Source organism: Camelus dromedarius, chromosome 3 (assembly GCF_036321535.1).
Source record: "Camelus dromedarius isolate mCamDro1 chromosome 3, mCamDro1.pat, whole genome shotgun sequence".
Classification (NCBI taxonomy): Eukaryota; Metazoa; Chordata; class Mammalia; order Artiodactyla; family Camelidae; genus Camelus; species Camelus dromedarius.
The window spans coordinates 29,703,794-29,729,298 of NC_087438.1; the positions used below are offsets into that span (position 1 = coordinate 29,703,794).

The 25,505-nt window shown below is 40.5% G+C and overlaps 1 protein-coding gene across 3 annotated transcripts in view; it reads left to right on the forward strand.

Annotated features, from left to right (window-relative positions):
* The window catches only part of GHR (growth hormone receptor), a 238,355-nt gene that overhangs the window by 80,350 nt on the left and 132,500 nt on the right, over positions 1-25,505 (forward strand). The window contains exon 1 of one of the 3 annotated variants that reach the window (XM_064480357.1): positions 15,201-15,219. The exons of the other annotated variants lie outside the window; for them this stretch is intronic. The gene's annotated coding sequence lies outside the window, so the exon portion shown is untranslated. Of the gene's footprint in view, positions 1-15,200; positions 15,220-25,505 lie in introns of those variants that run through there. 3 annotated transcript variants of the gene reach the window in all.

The following is a 25,505-nucleotide window of genomic DNA, read 5'->3' on the forward strand; positions in this document are numbered from 1 at the left end:
ATTTAAAAATTTACTTGGTTTTATAAACCAAATGATTAAATTTATTGGCATCCTTTCCAATATTGAACAGTGTCAATTTAACACCAAATATATTTCTTTTTTTAAACCCTCTTTTTTTCCTTTTTGATGGAGGTGCTGGGGATTGAGCCCAGGACCTCGTGCATGCTAAGCACACACTCTACCACTAAGCTATTACCCTTTCCTCCCAAACGTATTTCTTACTACTGTTTTCTCCCAAATATATCTCTTAAGCCTCTACTGTCCAAAGGGAATTTATAGTTTTGTAAAAAGTAGATAGTTCATAGCTCACCGTCAGCCAAGCTGTGAGCAGCTGAGCAAGAGAGTGACCAAGTTCTGTGGAGCTTCAGAGCACGAAAAATCCCCCTGGATTCAGTGATGGAGGATCTTTCTGGAGGAAGAGACAGCAGGGCTTGGTAGGTCTTACCACGAGTCAAAAAAGAGCTGGAGAGAAGGGAAAACAGAGGGTGCTCCAGGTGGTATAGAGCCCAGATTACAAGTTGGGGCACATCATGTAACAAATTGAATGGAGCAGAGTGTAGCGTGAAAGATAGACCAGGACCAGTTTGGAGGGGGCCTTGATTGCCAGCCAAGGACTCAGGCAAACAATGGGAAGTCATTCAGGAACGCTAAACAAGAAAATGCTATGTTCAGAGATGGACTTAAGATTCCTGGCAGGAAAGTGCGTGATGGATTGGAGACCAGTCAGAAAACAAGGAGACTGTTGAGGAGTGTGTGGTAATGGTCTGTAAGGTGAGCAGAGATACAGATGAACTCTGGGTTCTGACCACAACAAAACCCCTTCACAGATTAGTGTCTCTTAAAGGAGTGGTATCTGTCTAGAACACAAATTAAGTGGAGCATCCAATGGAGTTTCATTGTAATGAGATTTAGTCTGGGTGGTCTCAGTGTGGAATTAGGACAATATCTAATGATGCCACAGGTCACAGAGGATAAATAGTGTGCAATGTATATGCAAGTATATACATCAGTACAAATCTCCCTTTACTTCTTGAAGTCCTGGCCATCTCATTTTCTCAGCATTACAGATGACAGCTCTGTGATCCTTGACCAGCAGAAAAGGCAGCTTTGGCCCATTTGCTGACTTTCTACAGCTACGCAAATGTCTGAGTCCTGAAGGCGAATCCACCTGGCCAGTTTTGAGTGGGGCAGTCTGCGTGAAAGCGGATGTTCTGCACCCGCATGCCTGAAGCCTGTTCTCAGGGACACAGCTTAACCCTTGGGTGGGTCACTTAGTTCCTGCTTGTTGGAGGCTTCAGCTGGCTTCAGATCTACGATAGAAATATCCTACTTGCCCAGCGTGGGCTTATATAGTACATTCTCTCTTGTCATCCCTTCCATCCGTCAGATAAAAGATCTATGACTTTTTTTTGGATCTGATTTTTAAATACTCCATTATCAACTAAAAATGGAGCCAAAAATCCATTCTCAGGACCAAAAGAAAAGGGAACTCTTCAGTACATCTCTCCTAAGTTGATTATGCTGGCCGCATGTTCTTCACCTGAAACAAGCTAAGTGTAGAATTAACACTAGAGAGCAAGTGTGAACTTAATCTCTTTTGAACACTGGCTACAACCCACAAAAGTTAAAATTCCGATGGAAGAAGAAAAATTGCCATGTAGTGTTTCAGTTTTAGAAATAATTGACAAAAACCTGAGCCTTATCAGGAAGACTCAGACAGTCAAACAGCTAGGAATGAACGGGAGCACGTAACTCTGAAATTACTGTCCTGGAAGAAAAGGTCCACACTGTCTTAGAAAATCATTCACGTTGCCAGTTTAGTTAAAAGAACAAGATGAGCCACGGTGAAATTCAGTGGCAGCCAGGATGTTCTTATCTAATCTACTGCCTACTCTGCCGTTTTGCTTTAAAGTGGGAACAACATGAACTCAAAGAATAAAAAGCTTTATTTTCCAAGGGAAGAAAAAAGTAACTGAAAGTAAAGTCCCAGGAGTTTAAAAATTTTTTTGGATATGGATACAACTCAGTCGGGGTTATAGAAATGTCTCCTAGCGCCACATCTTTTGTTAATGTGTTAGACGTGCCAGTTTCGCACAAGCTGTGTCATTTTCAGAGGCAGATTATTGGCACAATCTAAGTCACCTATTCTCTTGATTTTTTCACCTCTTTCAATAAGAACAGCTAAGCAGAGTGTTTCTAGAGCTGCCGTTGAAGCTGTTCTGACCAACTCTTTAGAAAAATGCTTGTGGGAGGGTGTTACTATATGACATGCAGATTAAATGTAAGGGAAACACTTCTGTGTACATGGAACTATACCCAGAAGCCTACTTGGAATAGTTATATGAGTTTTTAAAAGTAAAATCAGGAAAAGTAGTTATCAACTTTCTTAGGATATTCTCTGCCATCATTTGAGGCAGTGAGTGTGGCATTCTGCTGCATCTGCACTTAGGAACTGAGATGACCACAGATGTATGAAGTTCACCCTGGATCACTGTGTCCTGTGCAGGGCTTCTGCTTGTGCTGTTCTTATATGGTTACTATATTACTTTGATGTTTCTCAACCAATTGAATCACACTGCAGTGTGTGAAATGTTTTGATTCCTGTTTTAATGGGTATTTGCTAGAGGGTTTCCCAACGGTCCACTTGAGTAAAATGAACCAGCCCTTTCACTGAGAGTTTGTTGCGAGACAAACCAGACTCCTGGTCCAGCCTACCAAGGTCTTGTCTTGCAGTATGTGTGGCTTCCAGGGAAAGAGATGGAGAACCATTTATTAGTCATTGTGCCCCTAAATCAGATAGTGCTTTCCCCTGAAGTACTGATGCACACAAATTAGCTTGCTTCTCGAAAGCTAGTGAGAAGTACAGCTTTTTTTTTTTTTTTTTTTTTTTTTTTTTTTTTTTTTTGCTTTAATTGGCCTCTGCTGGCACCAGACCACTGGGAAGCCTTGTGACAGGACCTGGCTTATGCAGCATCACATGTGATTGGCTTTTCTTCTTGGAAGGTCCGTTCTGTGGCTTTTCTCTGGAATCTATGAAGAAAATGTTTCTCAGCCTAAAAACTGGGACTGAGAAAGTTCCCCTTCCGCCTCATACGAGTCTGCTGAGGGTCAGCTGTTAAGCTGTGGAGGTGTGTGTGGGGTGGACGTGGGAGCGACAGTCATGGATGCAGTGCCTGGAACTCACCTGAGTGATCGTTCTAGTCCTCGCCTCTCAGTGTTGTCTCAGGGATGGATACCCTGTGGGTGGTGAGTCACTAGCACCTCCCTTTGGCTTTCTATCTGCAGAATACTTACAGGCTTGTCAGTGCTGGCTCCGGGCAGGGATGTAGATTTAGAACTCTGATTTACTTTGTTTTATATTGGTTTTTTTTTTTAATTTTTATTGAAGTATAGTCAGTTTACAATGGGATAATTTCTGACATACAGCATAGTGTTTCAGTTGTATGTGTATTTCTTTTCATATTCTTTTTCATTATAGGCTATTACAAGGGATTGAAATAGTTCCCTGGACTATACAGTAGGACCTTGTTGTTTATCTATTTTATATACAGTAGTTAGTATCTGCTAATCCCAAACTCCCAATTTATCCCTCCCCACCCCTTTCCCCTCTGGGAACCATAAGTTTGTTTTCTATGTCTGTGAATCTGTTTCTGTTTTGTAAATAAGTTCATTTGTGTCATTTTTTTAAGATTCCACATATAAGTGATATCATATGGTATTTTTCTTTCTCTTTCTGGCTTACTTCACTTAGAATGACGATCTCCAGTTCCATCCATGTTGCTGTATATGGCATTCTTTTATGCTTTTTTATGGCTGAATAGTATTCATATATATATATGAATGCTATATTTTATATACATATACATATATACATATACACATATACATATATATATAAAATGTACTAAGGATGCTACAATAAATACCGAGGTACCTGCCACCAAGGTGAATGCATCAAATGTAAATGTTTCCCCATATGTGCTTCATAGCTGTTGTTTGTAAAAAAACAAACTATACAGACAAATGAGAAGTCCCCAGTTTTGGCTTCCCCAATCTCACCCTGCTCTCCACCACTCCAGAGGATACAAATGTCATATTTTGGCATTTGTGCAATCCAATTTTTATACTTTTAAATCTTACTACACATAGGAAACATGCTTATTACATACATGAATGAAATTATTTGCATATTTTGAACGTACATATATTTTACTCTAAGTGTGGACTGTGGTGTTCTGGCAATTGCTATTTTTATTATCAAACATCTTTTTTTTTTAGAAGTTAGTTGTTATTTTACCCTAGTTCATTTTTTTTTAGTTGAAGTATAGTTGATTCACAATGTTGTATTAGTTTCTGGTGTACAGCATAGTGATTCAGTTATACATGTATATATATATTCTTTTTCATTATAGGCTATTACAAGCTATTGAACATAGTACTCTGTGCCATACAGTAGGACCTTGTAAGTCAAAGGCAAATATCAAATGATATCACTTACACGTGGAATCTAAAAAAAGATACAAATGACTTATTTACAAAACAGAAGCAGACTCACAGACATAGAAAACAAACTTACAGTTACCAAAGGAGAGGGGGTCGGGGAGGGATAAATTAGGAGTTTGGGATTAGCAGATACAAACTACTAAATATAAAATAGATAATTGCTGTATATTACTCCATCTTACAAAAATATCACTATTTATCCATTTCCATGCTGATTGGAATTTGAATTGATTCAATTGTTTTACTGAAATAAGTGATAATAGAATAAATACCCTTATACATTTCCCCTAGGACACATGTGACAGAGTTTCTCTGGAGTGAACAGTGGACTTGTCATGTCATAGGACATACACATTTTTGTGTCTGGGAGATATTGCCAGATTGCTCTCCAAATTGCACAACCAGTTCACACTCGTCCCGGCAATGTGCCAGAGCCCTCACTTCCCCAAGTTCCTGCCAGCACTTTATTATCATCAGATTATCAGATTTAATTATTTGTGCGTTGATGGATATGAATCACTCTCTCATTGCTTTAATTTTCATGACTCATCCTTTATAAAATTGAACATTTTTACCAGGCCATTTCTATTTCCTCCTCCCTGAATTCTCTTTCTACTCTTTGTCCATTCTTTTCTTGTCTGTTCTTTTTATTGATTTATAGAAACATCTGTGTGTATATGTATGAGTGTAATGTATATGTTTCTTAATATATGTTTATATTTCTTAATACATGTGTAACTAATTCTTTATTATGCCTGTGGAAAATTTTGCCTCATCTGTCCACTGCATTTTTTTAATTTAATTTAATTTTTTAAATGTATTTTTATTGAGTATAGTCAGTTTACAATGTGTCAATTTCTGGTGTACAGTACAATGTTTCAGTCATACATATACATACATGTATTCCTTTTCATATTCTTTTTCATTATAGTTTACTACAAGATATTGAATATAGTTCCCTATGCTTTACAGTAGAAACTTGTTGTGTATTTTATATTTAGTAGTTAGTATCTGCAAATCTCAAACTCCCAATTTATACCTTCCCATCCCCTCCCCACTCAGTAACCATAAGTTTGTTTTTATTGAAGTGTAGTTGATTTACAATGTTAGTTTCAGCAAAGTGATGCAGTTTTATATATATATATTTATATACATATAAATAATTATTATATATATGAGTTTAATATATATAATATATATATACACACACACATATATTTTCAGATTCTTTTCTATCATATGTTGATTGCATTTTAATTTTTATGACATCTTATAACACAGATAATTTAAAGTTTTGGGTATAGTTAAATTTCTTTTATTATTCTACTTTTTGTGCCTTGCTCAAGAAATCACTTCCTCCTCCATGGCTACATTCTATATTAACTCCTCCTATACTCCAAAGAGATTTTAATTTACTTTTGAAAGTTTTGTTTTAAATATGTAGACTTTTAATTTATGTGGGATTAATGCATGTGTATGGTGAAAAGCATGAATCTTTTTTTTTCCCATATGAAAAACTAGTCAACCCCATTTACTAAAAAAAAAAACCATTATTTCTTCATTGTTTGTATTGTTTTCTCTGTTGTATACTAAGATCTCATATATGCTTTGGATTTTTTTGGCCTTTTTTTTTTCTGTTGACCTCAACTTTCCTGTCCTTACAAGATACCATGCCAGGTAAATAGTATACTTTTGTGATAAGAATATTTACATCATTATAGTGAGAGGGCTTCAAAAGTTTCATTTGAAATATGGTCTTAGGTATAGATTTTGGGGTGACATTTTTGTCAGATTAAGAAAACTGTTCTCTATTTCTTAGACTCATAGACATAGAGTACAAACTTGTTGTTACCAAGGGGGTGGGGTGTGGGAAGGGATAGTCTGGGATTTCAAAATTGTAGAATAGATAAACAAGATTATACTGTATAGCACAGGGAAACATATACAAGATCTTATGGTAGCTCACAGAGAAAAAAATGTGACAATGAATATATATATGTTCATGTATAACTGAAAAATTGTGCTCTACACTGGAATTTGACACATTGTAAAATGATTATAAATAAAAAAATGTTTATAAAAAAAAGAAAACTGTCCTCTATTTCTACTTTATTAAGAGAATTTATCATAAATAAGTGTAAATTATAAACAATGGTCTTCTGTTTGTTTGAGTAACCATTTGATTGCCTCTAAAATTGCTAACACAGAATGCATTGACCTTCCTGATGATGAATTATCCTTGCAGTTCTGGTCTAAATCTTTCTTGAATGGGATGTATTACTACATCACTTTTGGTTTTTGTTTTTTGGTTTTTTTGAAGAAAGCCTTAAAGCATATTTTGGTAGTCTTGCGTCTAAGTACTGATTTAAATGATTTCCAGAAATGGGTTTTTGAAAAGCTAAAAGTGCAAAGGTTTTCCTTTCATTTTATTTCAAGAACAGTAATTATCTAAGGAAAAGGATCCTCCATCTTCTGCCTGTTGAGACTGAAAACATCTTCGTAAGCCTAGGCGTCTCCATCTCCTGTTTCCTAAACTCTATGAGGCCTTTCACTTTTCTAAGAGTTATGGTCAGGCTCAGCCTTTCTCTCCCTTCCTAGGCGCTCTAGTGGGGTGTGGCCCCCTGCTCCTCCCTGGTGTGGGTCCCTACATGGCCCTGCTAATCCTTGAGGCAACAGAAGCCTGCAGTGACCACCCTGTCAGTGCTCAGCACATGCCCACATGTCCATGGCCCCTCCATCAGGCGGCTCACGCCCACAGTGAGCACCATTAGTGTTCTCATTCCACACGCAGTCTATCCTTCTAACAGAGCAGCAAATCTAGCCCAATTGTCCTTTGAGATAATGCCAACTATTTTCCATATTTTTATTTTCTAAAATTTATTTTCATCTTTTTTCATCAACAGGAAATGTGGTCAATATTGTTTTTACAAGCAATATTTAGTTGAATATTAGCCCACATTTTACCTTCTTTTCTCACCACTTATTTATTCACGTAATAAATCCTTACTATGTGCCTACAGCAGTGAACAAAATAGACAAAGTCCCTGAACTCATATAGTTGATATTCTAGTAAGAGGAGAGAGGGGGAAAGGTAACAACTAAATATATGATATATTAAATGAAGATAAATGCTATGGACAAAAACAAAAGTGTAAGGGTTAATATTGATATAGGTTATCAGGAAAGAGCTCACAGAAAAAGTGATATTTGAATGGATACTTGAAGGAAGTCTGGGGGAAAAGTATCCTATGCAGAGAAAATAGCACATGCTACGTGGGGGCTGCAAGAAACATCGAACAGTCAGATGTTGTTGGCGCAAAATGAGCAAAAAAATAATGGTGGTGGATGAAGGCAAAGATAGTGGGTGAGAGTGGGGATGAGGGTTGAAGGAAATCAAGCAAGTCTTTAAGACCACTAGGCATTTTGGCATTTACTCTAAATGAGATGGGATGTCATTGGAGGGTCTTGAACAAAGACTTGGCATACTCTTGTTTTAGCAAGATCAACATCTTGGTGGGTGGCTGGTGTATTTTGGAGATAAGGAGATTAAAGACAAGAAGCATGTAAACCAATTAAGAGAGTATTATAATAATCTAGATAAGAAATATCAGTGGCTTGGATGAGGGAGATAAATATGGAGATAGTAAAAAGGTGATCACATTCTGGATATAATTTGAAGGTGTGTCTAAGAGGATTAGTTGATGGATTGGTCAGGAGTATGAACGAAAGGCCTGAGGATCTCGGAGGATGAACGTGATATTGACTGAAATGACTGAGGTGTGGAATGAGCAGGTTAAGAGGATAAAGTCAGAAGTTTAGTTATAGATTTATAAGTTTGAGATTCCTATCAAACACTCAAGGGAATTCTCAATTGGATATATGAGCCTGTAGTTCAAGAAGAGGTTTGAATTGAAATTATATTTTGAGAGCATAGTCATCAATGATATTAATGTCATAATTCTGAATGAGGTCACCTAGGGAGTACGTGTAGACAGGGAAAAGAGGAGAGGAGAAATCCTTGGGGGTTTTCCAATGTTATGTGGTTGAGAAAATGAAGAGGACCCAGCAAAACAGACCAAGATGAAGTGCCTAGTAAGGTAGGAAAATCAATGGAGAATGTTGTCCAAATATCACAGAGTGTTTTGAAGAGTGAGCCACTGTGTCTTATGTTGTTAATAGGTCAAATGAGATGATTATAATGTAGTCACTAGATTTAGCAATATGAAAGTCTAAAATGACCAGAACAAAATCTTTTTCATTTGGAGTGGTAGGGGTTTAAAGCCTGATTTGAGTATGTTTAAGAAAATGGACAAAGATGAATTGAAATAAAAATGTAGTTCAATTCCTTCAAAAATTTTACCTTAAAAGGAAGAAGAGAAATGGGTCAATAATTACAGGGATAATAACTGGAGTAATTGGAAGAGAATCTTTTTTTTTAAGAGACAAAATTTTCAGTATTTATTTATGATGACTTTTGTCTTCTTGAAAAAAATATCTCCTTTATTAATTAGTTAAATTAGAATATTTAGGTAGTAAGCTCTCCGTTTTCATATGCCCCTGGCTCTCCTCTCTTGCTCCCCCCCAACACACATATACACACAAAGAATTTGGGAGATTTTAGCTGGGTATCAAATTCTGAATGGATGGCTATTTCTCTAAAACTTTAAAAGGTTTTAATTTGTAACCTACCATCTGTTGTTGCTGAGAGAAAATCTTCTCCTTGTCCATTTGAGTACCTTAGTAGGTAATCTCCCTCTTATTTAAAGTATCATTACAAATTTTTCCTTTATCCTGATGCCCTATTGTGGGGATTTGCTTTTTATTTATACTATCCCATGATTACTATGTGCTTTTAATCTGAAAATTCATTTCATTCTTTAATTTTGTAAAATTGCCAATAATAACCCTTTCTAAAACTGGTTCTTTGCAATTGAATTAAATTCCCTCCTTTTGGAACTCCCGTCACAAGCATGTTGGAACTCCTCAGTCTGCTCTCCCTGGCTTGTAACTGCTCTTTCACGTTGTCTAGTACTACTGTCTTAGTTTAAAAAAAAACTATAAATCTTCCATTGCTGTACCTGGCACAGAGGAGGAAGTCCAAAGTGTAAACTTGCAGTGTCACATTGGCTGCAATTCTGGCACTGGTTACTTTTTAAAGTTATGTTTAAGGTTAATATGGCGTATCAGGCAGCTGGTTTCAAAATCGAGTGAAGGATTAAAAGCTTAAGGGCAGTCTGAGATCAGCCTGGCAAAATCAAGCTGATTGCAATACTCTTCTCCCATTTTCTCTTCTTGCTATGCTTTCACCCCTAGGGAATAACTAGGTTCACTCATTTTCAAACAAATGTAAATTATAACAGTAGAAGGTCCTACCCATCAGATTAGCAATGGTAGAAGGAAAAGAAACATTTGCTGGCAGTTGTACACTGATATTGAAGTTCTGTGCTGGTCTGGACTGAGTCTAAATTAGGATGGTTTGAAAGCATTGAATGATATCTATCAAAAATCTCATAAATGTTTTACCCCTTTCATGCAGCAACTTTGTTTCTGGGAATCACCATTAGGTAATAAATGGAAATACGGGCCAAATCCCCTCTCTGCCAAGAGATGTTTATTGTACCATTACTTATAATGTTTAAAAACTAGAAGAAGCCTACATCAATGGCCTGCCAACTTTTTGACTCCTATCCACAGTCAGACATAAGTGGATCTTCATGGTCAGCCAGTAGCCACACACATGCATTAAAAAATCTCCTGTAAAGAAACTGCCCATTCCATTTCATTTGTCTTCGTCTGTTCGGACTGCTGTAACAGAAATATCATACACTGAGTGGCTCAGGAACAACAGAGGTTTATTTCTCACGGTTCTGGACGCTGGGAAGCCCAAGATCAAGGCCCCAGCAGAGTCAGTGTGTGGTGAGAGCTCACTTACTGGTTCATAGACGGTTGTCTTTTTGCTGTGTCCTCACACGGCACGAAGGTGGGGAGAGCTCTCTGGAACCACTTTTGTATGGGCACCAGTCCTCTTCATGAGGGCTCCACCCTTATGATCTAGTCACCCTGGGCCCCACCTCCATATACCATCACACTGGGGATTAGACTTCAGCATATGAATTTAGGCAGTGGAGGTAGAGGCGGGGGCATGAACATTTGGTCCATAGCACCATTCCATTCCATTCCATTCAACAAACTAACAAACTAAGCTGGGTTTAACCCGCTAAGCTGACCCCACATCCTAACAGTAGAATGTGACTCACAGTTTGAAAAGCACTGGCACCTAGGTGGCCAATAATAGGAATGTGACGGAGTATGAATTAATACAGCCCTTTAATTATATGTTCAATCTTTAATTTTACTTTTGGTTCTGAGTGGGTGGGAATTATGCTTTTTTAGCCAGCAAGAAAGAGGATGTTTCCATGTAACTCCGTATCATGGGGACTTACTATAATGATGCCAGATCTGTTGCTGTGCCCAGCCATCTGTATGTCTCTCTCAATACATCATGGGTCCTTCACAGATTCTTCATGATGCCTCAAGCTCCCTCTAGTCTCACCTGCAACTTCAAGCTGATAGACTCTGCCTGGGTCGCCCAACATTTAATTTCCAGCCTTTACTATTGGTCTGCCAGTGATACTAGGACTTCATTGTCAATCTAATCAGTTAATATTAGCTGAGCCATTTGAATCAAAGAATTGCTAAAAGCTACATTTCCTAGAAAAAGTGGCAATCTAATAGGCAGGTGCTTGAGACACGTGTTAAGTAGGAAAAGAAAAATCTAAAACAAAAAAGACAGTTTTTGCTGTGAGGTTTGTTTTCAACTTTCTTAAGAAATTCTATAGAAGGAAAGTGACAGAAAAGGAACCCAGAGTTTGTTTTACAGCATATTAATACTTATCAAATTTCTGCAAAAGCAAATATACATTGACAATCAGAAAATAAAAAATCAAATTTGATTACAAGGAAAGTCATTTTGCAGATCATGTCCTCCAACTCTTGACATAGCACATGTTCTTGGTATAAATATATAAATATGAAGTATCTATGCATAAAATTCTGCTTAAAGCAGAGAACCTCATATTTGTCCCACTTAACACTATTTCAGAATACAATTTGGTTTGGGAGGACTGGGTACATAAACCTAGAAAGATTCTTTTCCTAAGGTCCTACATTTCCCTGCTCTTTTTATAACTATTACTTATTGCCAGTTTCTATTTATTTGAAAATCCCCTAATAATTTGAGGTTTGGAAACTTGGTTTGGGACAGGGTTGGGCAGAGTGTTACCTGTTTTCTTATTAGACCAAAATAATATTCCTGTCTGTCTGAGGATGGTCATTTCTGTGGACCCTAATAGTTCCCTAAATAAAACTCTTCACAAGTTCTCAAGTTCTAAATACTTTTGGTTCTAGTGCATGAAGATTCATAAATTTCTTAGAAAAGGAAGGAGTATTGCTCAAGGCTCATAAAAAAAATCCATATCAGAATACCATGTGTTCAAGTACATTTTTTTCTCTATAAGTATTGAGGGTAAAATTTCAGCTTATGTTTTTAGAAGTCTTGTGTGATTACTCTTTCCCACTTCTCTTTCAGCTGAGCCGGAAAAATTAGATGAAAACAGTCTTTTTTCTTTCAAGGATAAGCTAGAAACATCTGGGCTGGCTGGTCCCCCCCCCCCCAGAAAAAAACAGAGTAATTGGTCCTTTACCAGTGTTTAAACCCCCATTATCTGGGATCCAGAAAGGTTCCACCGGCTTAGGTAGCCCTCAGCCATGTGTTTGGTGGTCCAGCCCGTCAGGCCGGTGGGAGGGGAGGAGGGGAGGAGGGGGCGGGGGATACACATTTTCCTGAAAGATGCATATGCCACATCTTCTCACATCCCGCTGGCCAGAACTGAGCCTTGTGCCCCAGGTGGCTGTAAGCTGGCTGGGAAATGTCACCTCTCACTGGGTTTACTACTAACTGAAAGTGGGGAGAGTGAGTACTGGGGGCAACTACTAAATGGTAGTGAGATCGCATTATGACTTGTGATGCTATGCCTGTGAACAAGGAAAGTCATTGAATGCTTTATGCAGAGGGATGTCATGATCATAATTGTGTTTCAAAACGTAATTTTTGTGTAAAAAAATGGATTAGAGAGAGTGTAAGTGGCTGTTAAGAGGCCATTCCGAAAGTCCAAGTGAGAGATAGTGGCTAGGACTTGGTGTAACAGTAGAGAGGATAGAGGGAATGGAATGAATTCAAGAAGAGGTGAGGTTGACAGATGAAGAGAAGACATCCAGGTAACTCCTAGGTTTCCAGCTTGTGTTGCAGACACTGGAGAAGACAAGGTTTGGGGGCGAGTTATTCAAGGATCCCTGAGTTTAGCTTTGGAAATGTGTTTTGGAAACATGTATCAGGGAGGCTGATTCTACACATCCAAAATATGATTTCAGAATAAATTAACTGCCAGCTCACGATCAGTGAGAGCCCCTGCATCCATTGTTAACTAATCTACTCAAATGAATGCTCCCCTGGGAGTGTTTCTTTTATTACAGGGCTTTGTGTGTATCTCAGGTCAGAGAATGGTTTATTGCATACAAACATAGGAAGCCCAGCCAGGCAGAGGGAGTCTTTCAACTAGAGAAAGGCCTTGCTCGTTCTGGCTGTGGTCACCAATCATGAGCAGCCTTCTTGTGTTGGCAGCATGGACAGGGCTATTGGTCACACAGGCCTAAGAGTCACACAGCCTTGAGTCAACTACTCAACCCACGCTCAGTGATGGGAGTCATCACGATTGTTCTGTTATAACCAGTGAGGAGCTGCGAGAAATTTGGTGAAACTCCAGAACTAGAAAGAAGTGTTTTTGCTTCTAGTGTTGCATGCATAGGTAATTCACTAAATAGTTAGTTTTTTTATCTTTTTACTTGACTTGGGGTATTTTTTTTTTTCCTTAGAGAGACCTACTTCTCTCTACCATATGGCAATTAAAATAAGAAAAAAGACATTATCTAAGTGCTGTGTCTTCCTGCCCAGTCAACCGAAATATCCTACAATTAACGTGGAGATGGTACTAACGATTTTCTAGTCAACTACTTTGTACCACTGGCACTGTGATTAAACATCTACAGTCACATATGTTAGGATTTCCAATGGGCACTAATGTTTTAAAATTTGTTCATTTATCCTTTATTTAACACACATTTCGATGTTGTGCTCTCTGGGCTCTTGGGGTACTTCAGCGAGATACCAGTGAACACAGCGGATGGACGGCTCTGCCCTCTTGGGGTTTTCCTTCTCCAACTCCTTAGGGAAGTTGTGGGATTAGATTCAGATAAGCCCCGTCGGTCCCTGCAGCCCGGCCAGTTCACAGCCCATGTACGTTCTAGCGCTTGGCCTTGTCCGCTGGCCTGGCTGGCTCCGCTGTGATGGGCCTCATGAGACGCCAGCCCAGGCCTGGCCTTCACTGCAGTTGGCAGCGCCCAAAGAAGCCCTGGGCAAAGGTCGGGGGGTTCGTTATGTGAGGCAATGGGCTGTGTGCTTTAATCTGCAATTCTGGTACGAGGGGTGTATGATTGGGAGGGAGGGAGGGAGGGAGGAAGAGGGAGAAACCTGTAATTGATTTGGGGAGGATTTTTCGAAGGTTTATATACTAAAGCAACAAGACGAAGAAGCTCGAGATTAAGACACACCAAGTGGTAACCAAGACACGTTCACCGCATTCCTCCTTCAACCCCACCCTCTCTGCCAGACTTTAACCAAGGGAGTGTAGCCTGGCCTGCTTGCATCCATGACTGCATGCAAAAGGACGTTTTAAAAGTTCTTGCCGTAAATCCTGGAGGAAAGTGTATGAAAATCCAGCCTCTATTTCAGGAAAATCTGCCGGACTAGTGGTTAGTATTTCCCTTCTCATTGACTTTGATTGAAAAGCTGACAGGTCTCTTTTTCTCACTTGCTTTTGCATTTTGCAGATGTACATCCCTGACTTGGCTCTGCCGGTTGCTTTCTGTCTCCTCCCACCTCATCCTTCCCTCTTCGGGCTTAATTTCTCTTTGCTTCCTCTTTGCTCGACTTCTCTGCTGCCCTCCTCTCTGCAATAAGCAAACTTCTTTTTCTTGTCCTGAAGCTTGTAAAATATTCCTGTCAGGCAAAGCCTCAGAGGCCTGCCTATGTCTGAAGACTGTAAAGATACAGTTTGGGTTTCTGAAGTTGGTTCTCTGAACAAAGGGTTGGTTTCATGCACGCTTAAGAAGCTGGTAGGTTTTGAGAAAGCTGGAGATGATAGTGGGCTCTCGGGTGCCATTTCAGGGTTTTAATTCTGGTCCATGTTTTACATTTCAGTCAGTTCATATTTGAGAAGAGTATCGTAAGGAAGATGTGACACCCCAATTGCATGTTTGTTTTGCATTTTCTCTCAGATTTTCTAAAGTCTTAGGGATGGTCAGCACTTGGAAGAAAAGGAAGATAAGCTGTTGCCTTTTATACTCCTAACCCGACCTCCCTGTGGGTTTACTCTGCTGCTCTGAGTTCCTTACTGCATGCCTAACTAGAGATTTCCCATCGTGCCTGGTGGGAGGGGAAACTCCACTTACTCTCTCATCAAAAAGCATTCAGATGAACTTTCAACAGAAGGACCTGCTCCCACCCCCTCAAAACATCTATTTTAATGTTGCATCTCAGGGGGTCTCTGTTCATTCCTGCGACAACTCATTTCAAACTGAGTGCGTTAGGCACTGTGCCAGGTAATGGGGGGACACAAAAATGACCCTCAGGGGAGGGAGAAGAAAATGTTGGGTATATTACGATGATCTGATAGAGGTTTGGCAAGGCTGTTATGGGAGGAGAGAAGAGGGGCTCCGAACATCACCTGGTAAGGAGTAGAAGTAGTTGCTAGACATGCATTTAAACTCAGACATGGAAAACAAACTTATGGTTACCAGGGGGTGGGAAGGGGTAAATTGGGAGTTCAAGATTTGCAGATACTACTATATATAAAATAGATAAATAACAAGTTTATACTGTATAGCACATGGAACTATATTCAATATCTTGTAGTAACTTATGGTGAAAAAGAATATGAAAACGAATATATGTATGTTCCTATATGACTGAAGCATTATGCTGTACACCAGAAATTGACACAACACTGTAAATTGACTATACTTCGATAAAAATATATTTAAAAAACAAAAGAAACGCATTTAAGTTGAAGTGACCTTGAGCTGAGGTTTGGGAAGGGAGTAGCAGGAATGGATGACGTGGGAAGAAGACAGGAGTCAGAGAGCCTAAAGGTGTGGAAAGCCTGGAACCTTCTGAGAAGATTCCTCTGTGGCAGAAGAAAAGGGAGGGTTGGGGAAAAGGTGTAAGATAGGGATGGAAAGGTAGACAGAGGTGGATCAGATCCCACGGGGCCAGACGTACTGGTTGTAAGGCCATGTCCTGTACACTGGAGGGTTTGAAACAGGCTGCCGATGTGTGGTTTAAGGAAATCACTGTGGCGTCAGTGTGGAGAATAGATTCTTACAAGATTCTAACCAGGATTATTTTCAGAAATTTAGGCTTGGCTTGGTCTAGACTGAAGGGCTTGTTGTGAGTAAACTTCTTTTCTGGATTACCCCAGGGCTCTCATCCTATTTCAAGGAGGTGGCAGGGGGCACTCAGCCCCTGTGGAGGGTGGGCAGGCACCTGGCTGGGGAAGGTCAGGAGAGTGCAGGTCACCTTAGGCCCCGCCGGCACTTGTGAGGGTTTGTTTGCACTGAACGCCTAATGTAATTGATATCACATGTGACAGCTTGTGTGAGCCTGGGGGCAAGTTGGCTTTTTGTTCCTTGAAGTGCTCCTTGAGGTCCAGGGCCCACGGAGTACTGAGAGAGCCCACTGGATGGGGACAGGAGACCTGGGTGCTGCTCCCTGCTCGGCTGTAACCAGCAGTGGAGTCTTATGTGCATCATCTTGCTCCCCTGGGGTTGGCTGATGGCATCATAAAATGAGACCTTTCCATTTACACGGTCCTTACGGCCCCATCCAGCACCTAGGTTCTCTCATGATGCTTCTGCCTCCTCAGTAGTCCACCTCCCAGCCCCCGTCCTCATTCACCTCAGGTGTGTTCCAGACATTCTCATTAATGGAGAAACCAGTAAAGTCATTTATTTTTAAACTAAGTTGTAGTTTAAAGAATATAATCTAGTGAGCATGGGAAATAATTTTCAAAGGACAACATTGTGACTCACGTTCTGTCCTGTGCTGAGGACAAAAGGAAAGTAGAAAGCCACCTTCACTCAACACCTTCTTTCCGTCTTGACTTTTTCTCCTTGTCCCTCCTGCAGAAGTAGAGGGGAGGTTGGCTGGGGATTCTGAGGGGACGGAGGGTGAGGCACTGATGGGGAAGGCTGACCTATGGGAAGCTGAGTCCTACCACCTTCCAAAGGACCAGTGCCGCCTTCCCTGCGCATAAGCAGGATTCAGGTGGATCCAGGGCAGAATTTTGAGTGACTCTGACCTTCTTTGCCTTTGTGAAGTTATCTTGCACCCGTTTCCAGCACCCGCAGCTTGTACTCCAGACGCTCAAAGTTCAGCCCACAACCCATCCTCTAACCTCCAAATGACCCACTGCTCTTACCCAAACTTGCTTCTCCTAGGGCTCGATGACGATGTGGTGATTCTTGGGGTGGGGAAAGAACTTCTAATGCCTCTGACCTACCTTACACCCACCAACATCCCCACTTCCAAACACATGCACACACCCTGCAAGGCATTTTGGTGCAGCCCTGAGAACTCATTTATCCCACAAACAGGGGTTTGTTATCTTGTGACTTCCATATTGTGGCACATTTTATAGTAGAGGTTTAAAAAATCAGTGTGGAGACATGGAGGAAGGAAAAGTGAAGTCTCAGGGGAGTGTAGACGGCTTCACGGAGGGAGCAATATTTGAGCATGACTTTGAAGAGTGGGTGGATTTGTGGTTTGTCTGGCCCCGGTAGTGCAAGTAAAGGAAGACAGACCAGGAAGGAGGCTGTTTTAAGTCAGGAGAAGAGGCAGTGCAGCAAGCATGGGGGGAGGAGGAGCCACGTTCCAGAGGGAATTCAGCACCTTATGGTGACAAGTTACTTGTGAGGGGATACTCAGGGTATCTAGTTCAGGTTACTGGGGAACCCTAAATCTCATTGAGTGAGTTAGAAAATACATGAGATGAAGCTGTTCGTTCAGGTAGGAGGTAGGAGGGCAGGGTAGGAGACGCTGAGTCCATTCTGGTTGGAAGGAGTTAACTTCAGATGCCTGTGGGCATCCGGATGACTGTTTCCCTTTGTCTCAGGCACCTGCCCTCTGGTTCTTTAGCATTTGCTTGAAGCTTTAAGTGAACTGCCACCCTCGGGATTCCCCTCAAGCTTTTCTTCCTCATTTGGAAGGAAAGTTTTAACTGGTAACAAGATCACAAGTGGTTGAACATGAAAAATTCATTTGACCCCCTTTTCCACTTGATGAGAAGATGCGTGTTTGATTACTGCTCTGTGAGATGTGATGTGACTGATTTCACTCAAACAAATTGTGATGAAAACCATTTTAGGGCCAGTTCTTTTGGCTTCTTGTTAGGTGGACAATCTTGAATTAATAGCAGTTTAGGGTTTGTCTCAGCCTGCTTGTTCCAACCCTCATCCACCAGCCAAATGATTCAGGAGAAACGTGACTAGGTCATTGAATTAGTTTCCTGAGTCATGCTCTGTTGGTTCCCTGGGGTGGTAAATATAAAGCTCCTGGGAATTGAACGTTGACTTCAGGACTGAAAATAAGCTCTCCTGAGCCAAGATGTTACATTTACAAGGATGTGTTACAAAGACGTGTAGGTCCTTTTCCCTTCCACACCACCTTTTCCTCCGTAAATACATGCTCCTTGTCCTTATCTTCTCCCAAAACCTAGACTAATGCAGATTTTGACCTTGATTTTGATTTACCTTCCAATTGACACATTGTCAGTTTTTTAATTTCCTGTCTGACTTGAGGTTAAGATGAGATGCGAGGCCAGCAAACTGATTTAGACAGGATCTCTCAGGCTTTCTTGGTTTCTCTGGGATCAACTCCTGTCCAGGTTTTTGTGTTCAGAAAACAAATTGCATCAGATGACCCAGAGGTGATGAGATTCTCAGAGCCCAATTTACACTAGCCAACCTCGCAAGATGGGCCGGTATACCAGAATGCCAGTACATTTGTTTATTCTCCATTTTAGCTGTGAAGCAATTGCATTTCAGCTGGCTATTGTATTAGTTTTCCAGAAAGAGAGAGAACCCGGAAAACAAGACAAGGATCAGAAGGTTGTTTGGCAAATGTAGAGTTGGAGTAGAGAGAACTGAGTGACCTCAAAGGAGACCATCAGCAAGCTTTGAAAGATTATTGTACCTGTCTCTGTATTAGGACATACTTGTTGGACAAGACAAAGTCATAAATTATTTACTAAATTTTTTCAGCATTCTTCATCAATCAAAATTGGTTAGACTAGATTATCTCTAAAGTCCCTTCTGCCTCCAAACTTCTATGCTCTGCTAAAAAGCCCATCTCCTTATGGGTGTGTTTCAGTGGTGGCCAGATAGTTATCTTCCTGACTGATGTTTAGGAAGTCAACCTCAGGCTCTATAACAGACTTTCAAAGACTGTATCAGTTTTCTATTGCTTCTGTAATTACTATAAACTTAGTGGCTTATAAAATCACCCATTTATTAGCTCACAGTTCTGTGAGATGTCTGGACACAGCCTGTTGCAACTGGATTCTCTGGATGGAGTTGACAAGCCTCAAATCAAAGCGTCATTGGGGCTGCATTACCTTTGGGAGGTTCTGGGGATGGATTTGCTTCCAAGCTCATTCAGGTTGTTGACCAAATTCAGTTCCTTGCTGTTGTAGGACTGTCATCCCCGTTTCCTTGCTGGATACCAGCAAGGAGCCCATTTTTGCTCCGAGAGGAGCATCTCACTCTTCCTGTGTGGTCCCCCCAAGCAGTAGCAGGGCATGTCCGTCTCAAGTTTCCAATCTCTCTGACCTCCTCTCCTGCCACATCTAATTTCCTCTCCGGCTTTTATAGGCTAATGTAATTACACTGAATCCCCCACACAATCCAGAATAATCTCCCTATTTTAAAATCTGTTGATTAGTAAGCTTAATTCTATCTGTGAAGTCCCTCCAGAGCAGTACCTAGATTTATAACTGAATAGCCGGGGATGCTAATCTTGGGGGTAACCTCTTTAGCATTCCTCCTACCCAGTCTCATCAGCAACCCCTTGAATCAGTGCTTTGTCATCATTTGAGTGCTTGTATTTGTGGATGACTGGCTTCATCTATTTCCACGTATTCTTTTTATTTGCCATTTCATAGGATAATATTTTCTGATCCTACCATCACATTTCAGCATTTCAACCCCTTGTTGTAGAAATTTCTCCATTGTTGGGGGGGGGGGAATGCATCAACTGGTTGGCTGAATAGGGATGAATAATATTTTTTTCTCTCTCCCTCACCCAGCTGAGGGACGGTCTTTGGGGCAGCTGAGCTCTATTTTCACAAACTTAAAAATCATAGCACATTCGGTTTGCACTAGGTCGGTGATGCTCAGCTGGGTGAAGAAGCCGGGGCACTTATGTGTCAGTTCCCCAGGTGGTTCTAATGTGCAGCCAAGGCTGAGAACTGCGGGTATGTTCCCAACATACTATTTTGGAAATAAGGAAGCCAAGAGTGAGAAAGGATTCACTTCAAGTCCCGTACCAGTGACAGCTCTGGTGCTAGAATTTCAACCGAAGGTTTATGGTTTAATTATTGGTAGAGTTCAGCGCTCAGTGATTATTAAGTGTAATGAGTGTTGAGAAGGTCTGAAAGTCCCTGCTTCTCCCTTCAGTAGCAGAACTCTGGGACTTTCAGAAACTATTAGACTTTGTGAAATCACAGCTTAAAGGTCTCTTCTCAGCAGTCTGGCCAGCTTGTGGGCAATAATAAACAGGGATACAGTCTGCATCAGCCGGGAGCTGGGCCATGGACCTCCACATTCTGTGTGCCTGAGCTGCACACTCCAATGCGGTGGCCACTAGCTGCGCATGTCTGTTGAGCACTTTAAATGTGACTGGTGCCAGTTGTGACGTGCTGTGAGGGTGAAATGCACCCCAGATTCAAAAACTAAGGATGAAAAAGTCTGTAAAATATCTCAATACTTTTCATATTTACCATGTGATGAAATGATAATATTTTAGATATATTGGGTTAAATAGGGCATATTAAAGTTAATTTCTCTGTTTCTTACTCTCTTAATGTGGTTAGTAAGAAATTAAAAATTACACATACAACCAGCATTTGTGGCTGGCAGTATATTTCTGTCACTCAGTGCTACTCCGGAGAGCATTTTCTATCAAAGCTGTTAACAGTGAATTGTCCACGTCCAAGCTCTTACACCTCCGGTGATCTTGAAGAGTGAAGAGGTGTATTGTAAACTTCCTGGCGATGAGACATGACATTGATCTGCCCCGTGTTTACTGTCTATCTGGCAGCCAGTCAGTCTGGCCAAATAGACTTCTTTCTATTTATAATATAGGCTTAAAGGAGGCGGGGGGATGCCCCCGTGTCATAGAAGGCGCACACTTCACAGCCCTTGAGTCACGTACCTGAAAGTAGACCAGACGCTCTTGGAGGCCCTAAGGCATAGAAATGAATCTCCGTTGAGTGCTGCTGCTCCTAAAGAAACTGCAATGTCAGCATTTATCAACTATCCGTCCTCTACAGGCCCTACGTCCTGGAAAGACTAGGGTGCCTGCCTCTGTCCACAATTCAAATCCAGATTTTCCTCCCTCTCTCTTTTGCACTGTGTAGTTACACCTGCCCTACTGGTGCCCTCCTCGTGTGTTCAGTCAGCCTGGCTTAGCATTTATGAAGAAGCTTGGAAGGCAAACGCAGGCCTTGGAGATGTCAAGCAGGGTTCCAGTCCTTACTCAGGAGTAGTCTGTCTGAGCTTGTGGGATTCCCTTAGCCACTCCAAGCTCCTCTCAACTTTCATTTTTTTTCAATTTTAAAAGTGAGGCTCTCTTGCAGACCATGAATGAGTTGATAAGGTACTTGGCACCCTTATTCTTTGGGCAGATTTCAAAGGGGGCATTGACTCTGCCAGGCCCTGGACTAGTTGTCGAGGAAACAGTAGTGAGGGGCACCACTACTGCCCCCCATTTGCTTGCAGCTGAAAGAGGAGAAGGGCAAGGGGCCCGGTGTCATCTGGAAGGAGAAGTCCCCTGTGCAAGGCAGCTGTTCAAGACATCATCCAGCATGGGACTTGGCTTATCGCAAAAGCCTGGGATGGTGTGCCAGTGGGAACTGGCCCATGGGGATTAAATGACTGCCCGCGTCGCCCCCTCAGGCAGTGCTGGGCTGCATCCAGGGCACAGGACTGCTGACTCCTTCTCCAGCAGTGCTTTTCCCAGGAGAGCACATTGCCTCACTCTCGGTTTCCCAACTTGTTTACCCTAAAAGAACAACTTCACCATGTTGCACTTGGTAAAAGAAAAATAGAATTTCTTCCAATTTTTGCTCAATATGTTATCTGGGTCTGTTAGTAACTCCTTTAGTGCTGTGAGTTCTTGTACTCATCACTGTAGATTATACTCTTGTCAAGACACTGCATTTTTTTTATTTGAAGACTTCATTCTATGAGATCTTGTCTTCAACAACTTATCCATTTCTTGTTAAATTAGGTAAAAAACAAAGCCTATATTTCTGAGAATTCTTAAAGAAACCCCAGCATCTTCAACTTTAATTCTATGGGATCTATCACGGTAATAAAATATTAGATCTTTTAAAAAGGGCCACTTGTGGAAAGACAGAATCTAGCAGAAATCCAGTAAGAGGTTTGCTTTCTCAAGTTCTATTTTGGAAGAAAATGACTTGGTAGGTCTAATGTGATGAGATAGAAAAACGAACATTGTTCAAATAAGCATCCACCTGTGCAACTGATTTTTCTCTTCCATGTAAGAGTTACACCTGCACCGTGAATCAGTGGATGCACCAGGTAAATCAGGCTGGGTGAGTCTGATGGCCATCCACAGGTCCAGTTGTTGTGGTGAGATGTCACAATGTGCCGCTAGGTCCTACTGAATCCAAACAGAATGCCCCATGCACCAGGAACGGTCCACTCCCAACACAATACCCATGCACACAGAGACAGTCGAAGCACTAAGCATTTGATGTTGAAATGCCCCTTATTCTTTGACTCCTCTGGAAAGGAAGACATGGAGAACTCAGCTGCCTTCTCTGTGTTCTCACTTGAGAAGTCCTGGCTTCAAACCAAGCCTCTTCTTGTTGGGATTCATCTACCCAATTTTCAGCTCTAGAAATACATGACCCAGAAATGAATGATCTGGACCCAGTAATAACAGCACAGAATTTTCTTATGGTAGGTAAGACAGTCATTAGGGGGAAAATCAGCCTCTTGATTAATTCCCACACAATTGGACCTCCATGTAGAAGGTATGCAATTTGCCTGTACTCCTAAGCAGAAATGAGCAGCTTTCCTGCCTTATCCTGGGAGATGCGCACATTACGTTATAGGCCTCTTTATCACTAGTATCAGAAAGTCTAAAAACAGCTAGTATTTACTATGTAGAGACCATGCCAGATGCTTTGAATAAATATCTCATTTAAATGCCTCCTAATTTTCCTATGAAAAAAGGAATAATATTATCATGTCCATGTTAGAGGTGAGCAAACTGAGGTTTGGTAAAGTCAAGATTTCAACTTTACTCCAGAACTCATGCCCTTAAACCCTAAGCTCACCCTAAGTGAAGTACAAGGATATTGTCTGTGGTGTAGTCTGAAGGTAATTGCTATAGAAAAGTCTATCTATCAGTGATTATTAACTCAATGCAATCATATGACAATGAAACATGGCATCAAATGAAATCAAGTGTCCAAGGTTCACCCAGTAGCACTGTCTCTTACCTCTTATATCAATGTCGACAGATTGCTTAATCTTTGTACGTGTTACCTCACATGGAGCCTGGATAGCATCATTTACTCCCTCAGGGGGTGGGGTGCTGAGTCCAGCTCACACTGGCTCGTAAATCCATGTACAGTGACGGGAGTGATTCAGTGAATCCATGTTAAGTGACTGAGTAGCTTAAAATCAGCCTCAGTGGAGGTATTCATACCACAGAAATCAACAAATGCTACAAATCATGACCTTTTTTAAAATTATTATTCCAGAGAGACATTTGTTAAATGTTAGTTCACCACTGGCTATGACTCAGAGAGAGAGAGAGACACAGTGTGAATTGTCATACTTCTAAAGGTAAACAAAGGCACAGTGGGTACTGTAAAAAAAAACAAACAAACAAACAAAAAACTTGGTACAAATATAATCTTACCTGTCTTCAGTGAATCTTTTATCCTCATCCTGCATTTGGGAGGTTCTCTGAAAACATAACCATGATGAGTTTATATGTCACTATAAATATACGGTTTTATTTTGTGTATTGTTTTTGTTATGAAAACAGATATGCTTCTGGAATGTTTAATGTTTCTGAATGCAGGTACAAACTTACAAACCATAAAATGTACATGTCAGTCTTGTTAAGTAGAAAAAATACAATGCAAGCCACATATGTAATTCAAAATTCTCTACTAATCACAAGTTTAAAAAATAAAAAGAAATGGGGGATATTAGTTTTTAATATTTTCCAAAATATTATTTTAACAGCCAGTCAGCATAAACATTATTGAAATATTTGGCATCCTTTTTTGTACCAAGCCTTCAAAATCCATGACCATTTTACACTTACAGCTCATCTCAATGTAGATGCTGACTTTTCATCAGAAATACTTGACCTGTATTTAGATTTTATAAAATGTACAGCTGAAAAATAGATTTACATACTAAACCTGTTCTGAATATTAAAATTAAGTAAAATTTAGCTTATTTAATTCCTCGGTTGCATTGGCCACATTTCAAGTGCTCAGGAATCACAAGTGACTGGCAGTAGCTGAACCTGGTCAGCACAGGTGCACACCATATATGCTCCATTTATTTTATGAAAATGAAGACCTACTATAAATGCTACACCCAAAGGCCTTTTTCCCCTCCTCCCTGACACATTTAAACGACTTTCCCATCCTTTATTCCCCACTGGATCCCTGAGAGGAGAGAAATCTCAGGGAGAGTAGTTACAGCAATATCTGTGAATTTTCTCTCCCTCACTGATGAGAAGGAAATAAATTGACCTAAGGCATTTTGGATCTGACCACTTTTCAAATGACCACCACCATAAAAGTGGATAATAACCTGAACTCCAGATGCAAACCGCTCACATAAATGCCCAGAACTAATTAGAATGGATCATTTCAAATACCCCTTTGGATGAGCCTCTTCCTCTTTCAGTGCTGAGTTCTTAGAAAAGCTTCACCAGGAAATCAATGAGACTCAGTTTTGCAATATTTTATTAGTAATCAGCATCAGAAGGTACACATTTATTAGGTTATCTACCTGGCGGCTTGGTTGTGCAATGTAAACAGTTTTGCTTCTGTTGGAATTTTTTAATCTGCTCTTGCTTTTTCAATATCAGAATAGCTCGATTAGTGAAACAAAAATTTGGGAAAACTTGTTATTTTTCATCAGTTCGCTGACATTTTGGTGTTCTTCCTGATTTGGCCTTAACAGGACTACAAGCTCCTAAATCTATTATTTTACTCCTATTTATTGAAATGCTAACATCATAATTCTAAGGATGCTTTTGACCATACTCCTTTTAAATACTTGATGCAAATCAGAAGGTGTAGGTGACAAATTACTAACCAGATATGAGCACATTTTTTCCTATATGGCTTTATATACTTTTTAATACTATTTTTAATAAAGATGATCTGGGGATTCTTCATGAAATAGTCTTGTCTTCACATTAAATGGGAATAACACTCATCATTTCAATGTAGGTATCTCTGAAATCCAGTAACGATTTCTCTCTCAATGACTTTTATTGCTTTTGTACTCTCCATTTTGCCTGTACCATGCTAGCAGGCACTAAT